General features: G+C 35.1%; 1 pseudogene; it reads right to left on the bottom strand.

Moving 5' to 3' along the window:
• Positions 1 to 3022: 3022 nt before the first annotated feature.
• Positions 3023 to 10411, bottom strand: LOC143220874 (uncharacterized; annotated as a pseudogene).
• Positions 10412 to 12472: the final 2061 nt, after the last annotated feature.

Genomic DNA, 12472 nt, shown 5'->3' on the forward strand with positions numbered 1-12472 from the left:
AATCGAGTAGCCGTGAGGCTCGAAAAGATTAACTCTTTACGTGTAATTATAACGCTACGATATGTTGCACGATACGTCGAAAGTATCACCTGCTAAAGATCTCTTACCATTATGGATATAACGCTCTTTCTCTCTCTCCCACTCACACTGGTTCCCTTGCTTTCTATCTTTCTTTCTCTCTCTCTCTCTTTCTATCTTCCTTTCTATCTGTTTAACTCTATCACTCTTCCTCTCGTTCTTCCCTTGCACAGAACACGTTAAACTGAAAAAAAAGAAGAGAAGAAAAAGGGGAACGGAAGCGTTTTAGAATCGTGCACACGTGGGATGTCCCGGAAAGCCGTCGTATACACAATTTTATTGATCGACGTGCAGAGCGCGGTGCGTAGGCAAGGAAATTCTATAATTACACCTTGTTGTTTTTCTGCCCCGTGTAGACATTTATAGGCGTGCATGAAATCCACGCCCGTGGCAACAAAATAACCAGATCTCCCCCTTTGATCGCGTACAACTTTTTCTTTCATTCTTTCGCTCTTTTTACTTCTCGTTAAAAATAGGGCTCGTCGCTGTAACGAACAAGTTATGTTCTTATGGGACAAGCCTACGTGTGCGTACGGTTTACCAAGTCAGCTATAGACGATTGATTACAGTGTGCAATAAAACTGTGTTGAAAGTTGAACGACGGGTTTAAAATAAGTATAGGAAAGTTATATTTTTCTACGTCGATATTACGCATTTATGACAATTTTTCGCGAGTTCACATGTGGCGCGATTAAATGACATATTTGCTCGTTGCTCGTTAAAATTTTATGGTACAAACATTCGTGGTAGTGTCAGATTGTAACTAGTTTAGACATAAACGATAAGTTTGTTGAATGATAAAACAAAAGTTACTAGAAAAAACAGAAAGAAATAATAGGGAATACTAGAGTATAGAGTGGCAGTTCAGAATATATATTTTAGGGAATATTCATATACTGTAATATTTACGTGGAAATGTAAATAATGATTGTATCGTATAATAATCAATAAGGATATTGTTTTGGCCTGAATTATATATTTCTAGGCACGATGTAAAATTAACCTATGCACGAACCGTGCTAATAATTAGTAATAGATTGCATATCACATGCGACGATTTTTCAATTCTTTCGCTACCTATAACATACAATTTTATTGCACGGTATAATTAAACGTATGTAGCTGGCTTTACATTAATTACATATAAATGCGTTTCGTGAAAACTAGACGCCATTATTATACAGGAGAGTGTTTTTAAGTGGAATCATTTTTACATCGATAATAAATATACGTACAAATATCTGATATATCTCCGTCTTATACGAAATACGAGGAACGAGATTAAATTAAAGAACAGTGATAGCGTATTAAATAAGTAACATCGTCATTAACGACGAATTATATCATTATGCCGATAACAAGGTACAACAGTCTTAATTTCTGATTTGTCAATAGGATGCCAGTTTTGGACTATACTTTGCGTTTGCTAGCAAACATACATATATATGTATAATCTTTTTATATAAATATCTGAGATATTTGAAAACAAAAACATTCACATGCACACGTGTACGAAGCTCGTATGTATCATACCTATATAACTTATCATATCATTTTATACGATAATATGTATATGAAATATATAGGTAATTCTTCGTTCTTACTTAAATTAGCTTTACAACGAGTACTTAGATTGTACTAGAACTAGGAATGTAAAAACGTTAAATAATCGATCACAATGTTCATCTTTGGTTATGTGTGCCGACAAGAAAACAAGAAACAAGAATATAATTATACACGATTCAAGATGATACACTGAAAATATGCAAATCTCGTTTGTTCTCGTTAAATCGTGGTTAATTTTTCGATCGAAATAAACATGTCAATTCAATAGAGAAACTTCACGTATCTGAACGATAGATATTAAAATCAGTGATATGTGTCTTCCAAGAAACTATATATGATTATACTTCAACGTTCATTTGAAACGATAACTATACGATTACACTTCTTAATTTCGAACAAGAAATTCGATTTACGAATTGACATTCATTACACCGTCTCCGATCGTTATGATATACCGACCGAAACGAACAGATCTGCCCATCGAAATGCTCGGGATCGCTTCGAGAGGGCGTCGCAATAATCATGAAATAGCGATATGTAGATAGTTTTCTAAACTGTAGATAAAACAGTACTTCGTATATACTCTCGCGGATACAATAAATTCTCCTCGACGATTTCGTACGAGCGAATAAATTATTCTATTCGATATAGTGTCAACATAGTTAAAGGATCTTGAACCAAAAACAAATATGTACATACAGAGATCTCGAACGATGGTAAACGGGTTAATCTTGCTGTCGACGTTACGAAGAATGGAAGAAGAAAAATGCGCCCGTGTATATTGTGTGCTTATCTTTTTTTCATCTTTTTCTTTTTAGAAAAAATCACTGTTAACCGGCGAATTACTATTCACTACGTTATCTTTTTCTTTTCCCATATTTTTTTCTTTTTCATTTTACTTATTTTCGTCTATCGCCGTTTCGATGGTCGTGAGCTCTTAACGAGTCAAAACAACCAGGAAACGAACGGAATTCACTCCCGGGATTCGACAATATTTCCGCGAAATAGATAACGATCGATACAAGCGACAATCGAAAATAGTTGCACGAAGAAGCCGCGTCTATATGAGGTTTATAAAATTTCTGCAAGACAATAAAATCGCTGCCCCGTGTATTTCGATATAATCAAGGAAGACATTGTGATTGTTCGTTCTTTAATATATATATATATATTTATATATATATGTATGTATATAATATATATATTCCCCCCTTCCCACAAGTTCTCCCTTTTATCCACTCGTGTTTACACTTCGTTTACGTATATTACACATCTTTTTTTTGCGTTTTTTTTTTCTTGTGTTTTTTTTTTCTCCACCTTTCTTTAATTTTTTTTTCTTTTCTCTTTCGTTTAATTATCCTAAAGCAATTGACTTTTATTAAGGAATGATCTTGTGCATCACGCAGAGTATGCACAGTAACGTAGCTAGGGGCCATCCCCACGCGACATTCGGTGCTGAGGACTCGGCCGATCGGCGCGGGTATAATTTGCACTGGAACAACGAACAAAGAAGATATCTCACGTTAGAAACGCACGGTGCGCGATGCAGGGTGTCACTTGAAAAATTCACAAGTATAAAATTCGATACTACCGATGAAAACAGAGGTGAATTATCTTTTATTTCTTATCTGTAAAATTTTTGTTCGGTACTAAATTTGGAATCTTTTCTAGTTGAAAATGGAAAAATTACGAGAAATTTATTAATTTGCGATACTATGGTAAGTAAGGTCGTCAATAAAAATTGATCTGTTTTGAATGGGTAATGTAGAAATGAAAATTTCTGTAGTAATAAATATTTTTTGTTTTATAGCTACACTGATATTTTTTGTCATATTGGACTAATCATATTTAGAAGAATTAATCATATAATAATAATGAAAAAACAAGTTATAAAATATGTAGAAAATCACTATTTTTATCGCATATTTTTTCCCATTTTGATTAATTTTAATTTTAAAGTTCCTCTCACTTTCATTACGTGTAATAATTTACATTAAATAGTTTGTATAAGCATTGAGTATTGTAATCATTTAGTATAATTGTGTGTTAAGGTTGACTGAAATGTAATCCGAATTCGTGAACGACATTTCTACGATGTTAGACGTAACACAGACTGAAGATGGTATGTACGAATTTTGCGATTGCTATTTCTAATTAGACGTTTTCTCTCGCGGTGCAATAGCGCTTCAAACGGGTTAATTAGAACGCCTACTTTTGAAGCTACGCATCTCATTCATTAGTTTTGCCTTATGTGAAGCATAGAAAAAGAATTTGAGATGAAAATCTCATGGCTAGCAGATTTGAGTAGAAAAATGCTTTTTGAAGGAAAAAGAAAAAACGAACAGAGAAATACATCGTACGCGATACACAGTTCTTTCTCCTAGTTTGTAAACCAGGCCTAATACTCGTGTATCGATTTCTATCCGTAAAAACAAATTTCCATTTGAAAAGCGAATTCCAATTTAAATCGGTCAAGTTTCATAAAACGCAAATCGTTTGTCTATGGTTTCCGCGTAAAAAAAAAAGAGAAAAAAAGTAGAAAAGCTGGAAAACAGAAATATTACAAATAGGATGAATAAAATCCGAAAATCTGATTGAGAAATTGTCTAAATACGAGTTCTCGATATCTGATACAGATAAAACAAATATGATCTATAGAAACAGTATTTGTAGATTTACGTAAAAACATTTACCAAACAAAAAAAAATGTAATGTAATCTAATACTTGATAATCGAATTACAGCTGGGATATTCAATATGAAATTAAGCCTCAAATAAAACCTATTTAGAAATGAATAATTCCCAATTATCCTGGAAAATATAGCAATTATCAATGGAACGAATACAAATTTCATTTGGCTCTTTGATGTTGATAGAACCTAACTTTTTATAAAATTAGTTCCCGACAGTTATTTAACACTAGGTTTACGGGGGTTTTTTGAATATCTATTTCTACGGACACCCGTCAGATTTAGGGTGAAAAAACCACATATTTTCTTTAAAAAACAAACGATGGGTTTAATTTGAAAACAATCGCAATATTAACAGACTTAATATAAGTTAATTAAATCTGTTAATATCGTATAATTGAAGCAACCCATCCGTCAAATTGACGGGTCCCGTAAATCTAGTGTTAAATAACGCTGGAGAATCGCGTAAAGGTAAATTCCTGAAAATGAGTCGCCGTAAATTAAATTTACAGGTTTTTTTAAATCATATTCGTTATTTGAAAGTATGAAGGAGAGAAATGAAAGTCAAGACAGAAATTATTTGAAAATTGAATGGAATAATTACCCGAGACCGTTTCCTTTCTTATATCAGCATATTTCACGTGGTGCAAGGGGTAATCAGGAATAGTTGAAGAGCAGCTGATCTCCAAGTATCCATTCTCCCCAGCGTGCAACGCGGACACCTCTATGGTTAGCTTCGCAGTAGCGGACATCAGTTGGTCCTTGTGGTACGTGTGCGGATAGTGGTTTACCAGACTGATATCCACCTAGTGTAACAAACAAAAGAAACCATCAGTCAGAATGGTAGTAAAAAAATTTCTATTCAATCTACCATCAATGATAAATAATATTTATCATGTTTATCTAGACAAATGCAAGTATTTTTCGTTTTATTATCTTCCTTAATTAAAGTTAATTTTCAAAGCAACGAATACCTTCTAAAGTCCAAATTTACGTAATAAGAGATCGAAAATGTCCCAGTGGATGTTAATTTAACTTAAAAGTTGTTAATTATTATACATACGCAAATTACTAGACTAATGCACAAATTAGTGGTAAAATAAAAATAGTTGAAAGATAAACCAACGACACGAAAGTAATTGTTACAAATTAGACACAAATATATTAGGTTGACAAGGAAGACACAGAAATATAAGCCTATCACTTCCAAGTGACAAATTATAGAGAGCTAATTTGAAACTTGCTATGCCGCAATTCAACGATTACTCGTTTCTACACGCCAGCTTAACTCTTTTGTTTCATTGCAGGTCTTAACGAACGATACAAAAACCGGTTAAACGTAAAAGAGGTTGCACGGCTGCGTCGCTAATTAAAGCCAACGACATCACCGAGTAAAAATTACTTCGTTCGAGGTTCGTTGAAGAAAGTTTCCTGTTATCTTTGACATTTACTCACCTCCTTGTCGTTTATGTACCAAGTCAAGTGAGGAACTGGATGCGCAGCCGAGGAGGTGCAATTCGCCTCTAAACTTTCGCCCACCACGTACATGCTCTTCTTGAACGTGATTTTCGGGTTTTCAGTCTGTGGTTACTACGCAATTTCATAAAGCTAATTAGAACAGAATTACCACGAACAACTCGGGTAGGAACGCTTCAGGAGCTTCAGACTTGGCTAAATGTTTAACTTTCGTTTTTTTTTTTTTTTTTTTTCTTTCATTTTTTAATACTTTTTCTTTTTACCAGCAAGTGGAACGAGTTCGATATTTGCGATCATTTTTTTCCCTTCTACGGATTACGCTTGCAAATGTATTCCCTTCGTGTTTTACACCGAGCGAAACGTGCAGCCTGTACGCGACCTGTCCCGATTTATGCCGATAAAAGTCATATAACATTTTTATGCTTGAACGGCACATTATAATTGCAAAGACATCGTGTTTTATCGCGATTTTTATTTCACGGTATAGGCAGAACGATTGCATAATTAGCTGATCGATCGATGAAAGGATGAACCTGGCTGATAGCACCTTTCATCGTTTCGAGACTTTTTTTTTATTCGGCGTCTTATCGAAAAGGAATGTTTCTTTCCTGATTAAAGAAGAAAAAAAGAGTATGAAGCAATCTGGAAGTTGTAATCCGGAAAAGTGTTAAGATACAGGCGAATTTAAGTATGTTTATTGCAAAATATAAAATTCTACTTCTGTCAATCCATTTTTATTGTTCGTTCGACCGTTTCGTTGTAATAAGTGCGTATAATATTTGCGCATAATTATTTTGTTATTCATTTCCTTCGTTTCAGAAACGCGAATGCAAATATTAGCGTGTCTGAGCTTTATGGGACGCATATGAATCAACTTTGCAATAAATTTGCAAAAATTCGACATTTTTTGCAACGATAAAAATAAGCTAATTAACATGTTAACGTTGCATATATTTCGTAACGTACTATAGGATGATACACATTATTATACGTTATTATACTACGAAGAAAATATTACAAAATTTCAATGATAAAGTTCCTTAATCTCCGCAAAGACCAAATAGGTGAGGAAACAATGCGATCACCATGTGAGCGATATCTATTGTAGTATGTTAAGCATGTTATCAATTGACGTCTAATATTGTATGTCATTATGCTGTAAAGAAGATATTAATAAATTTTCGCAACGTTAATTTCAAAAATAAACTAGTTAACGTGTTAACTCTTTTTTTATACGTTATATCGTATTGTAGCTTAATATATTAGATTGTAATCTGCATATTAAAAAAACTTAAAGAATGAAGTTTCTTGATTTTCCCTGCAAAAATCCGCGAAGACGAAATAGGTCGAGTTTCCGTAAATTGATGTCTTTAATTATTAAACTGAAATTACATCAAATTGCAGCTCAAGACGTTGCTTTTATGCGGCTAAATATTTAATTTGAACCATCAAGAAAATTGTCTTAACATCCATGTAGATATAAATTTTTCATACTTAAAGAAGACATTTATGGCTAAAGCGTAAAATACGTAAAAATCAATGTGGTTTTAACCTCTTTGTGACATGGTGGGGACGTTGGAATGAAGAATTCTTTTAATTGGAAGTTTGGAAGTGCTTTCACGTGTTTTCTAACTTTTCCAATTTTAAAAACTTCCTTTTCGACTTATGAATAGATAACTGTATTACAGAGAAACTTTTTTTTATAGCTCTATATTTATTTCCAAATTTATCTCTTACATTGTGCCAAGTTCCTCTCTTTTAAGATCACGCCATAAGTTAACGTTTTTAATGTTCGCGTGACTATTTAGTGAAATATTCGAAGTGGAAGTCAGTTTGTTTTGCTTTTTTATCGTCCCGTCAAAAGTGGCATTTTATAGCGTTTTAAAATATCGAAGTAAGTAGAAAAGTAGAAAAGCATCGTAATCGTTTCTCGCAGATTCACGAGAGGGAGAATTCTTACAGATTAAGATAACATAGAGATATAGTGGGAAAATTAACGAAGCAATTAATTCCGTCCCTTTATCACGTTAGAAAAATCCTTGACAATTTCATACAAGCCATACCGTTCTGTATTAAAAACTGGAAATAATTATTAAGAATATACAAAATCCCAGTCTCATTATTTATTTTAATCTTCTATTCAGCAAAAAAATCTGGGAAAATTTAGGTCCATCTAACACCGACCTATATTATAACAATGCGCTCCAACTTTTTAAACTTGTTCAAAAGGACTGACCAAACTCAGCACTGAAAAAATATTTTCCATTATATTAAAAAATACAGAGATAAGTTAATTGGTATCTCGAAACAAAGGCTACGAGTTTCCAAGAACGCAGACAGGATAATTACACGATAATTTCACGAGATAAGGGATTTGCAACGCATCTGAACATTCCTGTCCTTAAATCCGACTATTTATAGAAACGGAGTTAAAAATTATGAAACTCTGAGAAAATCCATTACCACTCACGCAAAGCACATATAGAAAATATCGCGATAGAAAGATACATTGTGTAGAAAAATGATTTATCGTAGCATAGCACAGACAACGAAAGTTCGACCAGCAGAGAAGCCATTAGTCCGATAGCTGTTCTGCAATGGCCAGAACTCGCGCAGGAGTCTATGCAAAGAAAATGGTACACGAAATGTTGAAGTTTCGTAAAGATGGTCGTATGGCTTACCTATAACTTTCATTTGAACGCTTTCGGAAGTCTCGCTATAAATAGGAGTCGTCATCGAGACTTGACAGGAATACGAGCCGGACGCCTCGAAACGGACGTTCTTTAATTTGATTGTCGTGCCATTTTCCAAGTACTGCAAACAAACGGTGTGTATCGTTACTAGGCGGTTTCGATCGGGTTAACCGGTTACCTAAGACCCCTTAAATAACACGCGACCACTGTTTCCACGTACTCGTTCAGACCCTTCAGCATTGTGCCCCCGCCTTTATTATTGCCTCTTGCGTGCGAGAGCACGCTTGAAAGGGACGCTTGTATCGATCCCTCGAAAATAGATCAAACGACTGTTCTCTGATCGCGTAGGCGTTAGAAGAAGGAGCGAATGGGAAAGAAGTGAAAAGTAAAAAGAGAAGGTAACCGTGGAAGAAGAAATTGCTTCCCAAAGATAGGAATCTTATCTACAGGATGTCCTAGAATTACGGGTGAATCAGAGGGTAGAGTTTGGAAGTGGATGGCGAAAGGAACATTCTGTTTGCATCGATGAACCCTTCTCGACAAAAGTTAAAGGACCAAGTAATTATCAATCCCTTTCAAAGCATTTGCAAATTTTTGTATATTCTTCGCCTTTCAAGATACCTATAGGAAAATTAAAAGTGGGTCAAAGAGATGAGAGATGTTACATCTACATGTATGTTTCGTATGAAGCATTTAGTCTATGTATCTCAAGATATAAAGAATACACAAAAAATTTGCCAATCAATTCGGCAAATACATATTTCTAATCTTCCTGGAATTTTTAATTAGTTATATAGTATCTTCTGAGGAGACAGAGTCTGCGAAACAAATAGCAATCTTATAAGAACCATGGAAAATTGCATGTGCAAAGTTTAAAGTGCAAATTTTCAGGTTTTGTATGATAATATGAAATAAAAGGTTACAAATCAATTAATATTCCATATAAATGAATAACGTAATTAACGTATGTAAGTTAAATATATACAGCCCTTATTTTCAAATGCATTTTATTAATTCTCCATTTGCATACGTAGGGTACGTTGTTCGGTGTTCTTTTAAAGTAGTTATCAGTGATAAATGCCGAATTATATCAGCCCAAAAATACCTCGGCAGTAACACATTCGTAGCACGCGTTCCTGCAACGCTGGTAAAGAATAATCGCGGCTTTTCGCGAAAGACTGGACTGAATTCCGAATCTCTACTTGCATCGTAACCACGTGACAAAATGGAACAGCCGTCTCGCAGCGAAAAAAGTATCCTCTGCTCTGTCCTATCATCCCCTATTCCATCGATCGGCAATTTTGCAACGCCCTGCACAGTGTCTGTCACGAATCGAGGATACCGTGTTATTTTTATTAAAGTTGCATGTTTCGATGCAGCCCGTTTGGCATGGCTGGTTAAGGAAGTCCGTCTCGATATTGTATCCCGATATAATGCAAGCTAAGTTAATACCGTGCACGGTTTCAATTTCCTCCTGCAACGCCTTCGCGGCTTGGTCCCGATGAACAGGGACGTTTTTATTTAATTCCAGGTCACGGGCACGCCTACGCGTGGGCTGGAAAAATTTTTGTTTTACGACGTGTTCTCTGAACAGAGGCCCCTACAGGAGACGAGCGCGGTTTCCGTACAGCGGCCACGGAAGATGAAGTAATATAAGAGAGCGTAAAAGCAAGATTGGATAACGGGCTGCAAGTGTATACGCTGTAAACGGTGGAGCACAACGAACCACGCCGGGAGTATAAACAATATTTTGCACAATTTTTGTTGAGTACCTTTTCCGCGGATTATTATAACCAACGGAGAATTTAAACGTACGAGTTCCGTGTTGGCAACCCTTATTGAAGAACGATCGTGAATTAGGGGGTGTGTTATCAAATTATATCTTACTGCATGTTCGTCGAATACCATTTCGGACTGGTTAATAAGTAATTGAACAATTCGTTTCAAATAGGGAAGACTTTTTTCAGGGCCGCGACCTTCACTGTTGGAGGAAAGTTTTTGGAGAAAGTATCGATAAATAGTTTTCTGTGTAACGTTGGAACTATATAGACTATAGGTCTATAATGAGTAACTGAATATATTATACGTAAATAATGATAATCATAGTGATATATGAATAGACGTAAAAATTGAAGGATTTTTACAACGGAATTGTAAAATTGAAGTAAGTATTTGAAACAAGATTTTAAAAATATTTCGATATATTTAATAATTCTAGTGGGAATTAGGTATAATGTGTACTGGGTGCATATACATAAATATAAAAAATGAAAAATAGAATTATAGGATTCAGATAGAAATTGGTGTTTTGTTATTAGAGAACTCTAAAAAATACAACTGTTATCAAATATTGTTTGCATATTTTGTATATTTTGCATAGATATATACGTACAGAAATGCGTTCATCACTGATTGATGATTGTGGACAAAGGTTAAACATAAATGTCATTTTCGTAGATATTAATATTTAATAAATATTCTGCGTATTTGCTAGGTATTCGTTTCTATCGGGTCATGCATAAATTTTAGACCGTGTTACAAAGAGATAAGTCATCGTAATATACTGTCTGAAATGAGTGACATTTTGAAAGGTATAAATGTCAATGGGCAACGAGAAATTTCGCATCCTTATCGCTGCAAATTTAAACGTGCCCTGTGACATTACGCGTATGTTAGAAAAATTAGAAAAAGAAAGCTATTACGATAAGTTTTAGTTTAAACTCTAGTAAATTTCACTACGCGTTTTCAAGCAACGATAGGTAGGAAAAGATATTTGAAATAAAAACGAAATATCTCCTTAACACTTTTGTTACTACTTCATCTCTCTCGCATCTATCTCAAATGTTCATCGACCGAACGAAACTCTTCTTCCCGATTCACTGCTACTCACACAGCCCATTAAACTTGCAGTAATATAAATATACCATTCCGATCTAATTGCAACTCCCATGGAGCTACAATTTTCCCTCTACGTCTCCAATTTTATTCAACCTTTAACTCTCGTTGGCTCGTTAAAATGCGTGAACGAGCGTCACGATCGAAAGAGGAACGAGCTAGAATGGCCAATCGAGGTTCGTAAAAGGCTCTCGTAGATCCACAGAAACCAATCGAATATTAAATAAGCGTAACGAGCATTGAACAAGTGCCATCTTTTCCTTCACTCAAGAAAGAAGGTAATTCTGTTTTGTCGTCCACTGCTCATCCTTAAGGGCATTCGAGTTACCTCGACGTTTCTGAACAGCGATGTCCACCTTATCGTAGCTCGGATACACGCGGCACGGAGTGCGGGGTAAACAGAACACACGCGTTTAGTGGCCGATAAAGAGTATGCGTCACTTTTTCTAGGTTACTCCTGACGTTTCGGGCACAATGCGGCTCGTAACGCAAAGTAAATCGCTCGCCCGATGCACGAACACAGTGAATTTAACGCGACGGGAACCACCCCTGTATAATTAACGCTGTTCCGTTCCTTTTGAACAGCGGCGTCTCTCTCGGCACTCGCGAATGAATTTATTAGTCTACACAGGACGCGACTTTCGGCCTGAAAATTTTCAAAGACGCGTTAAAATATTCGATATCGAAAAGCAGAGGGTGCCGCTAACGCTAGAACTACCGCGGTCAAGTGTCCGACGAATGAAAAAGAAGTAGAATCTTTACAAAACGGAATAACAGGAAAACGCTAATTATAATATTATTTAAAGAAAATACACGAAAAATGCGGAACTTTTAAAAATGGTCATTTAAGCCAGCAATCGTCAAATTTTCGGGCTTCGCGTACTAAATTCATAATTTTAAATCCCACCGATTACTAATATAAATTTTTTAAAAAGGTAAATACGCTTGTAAAATAACAATTAGAGAAATTCTATACTATTAACGGAGAATGCATATATTTAATATAAAAAGAAATTGGAAATGATTATTAATTATAACATTCTTCTGCGAACCACCAAAATTTTCTCACGTACC

The sequence above is a fragment of the Lasioglossum baleicum genome, unplaced genomic scaffold, assembly GCF_051020765.1.
Source record: "Lasioglossum baleicum unplaced genomic scaffold, iyLasBale1 scaffold1686, whole genome shotgun sequence".
In the NCBI taxonomy this organism is placed as follows: domain Eukaryota; kingdom Metazoa; phylum Arthropoda; class Insecta; order Hymenoptera; family Halictidae; genus Lasioglossum; species Lasioglossum baleicum.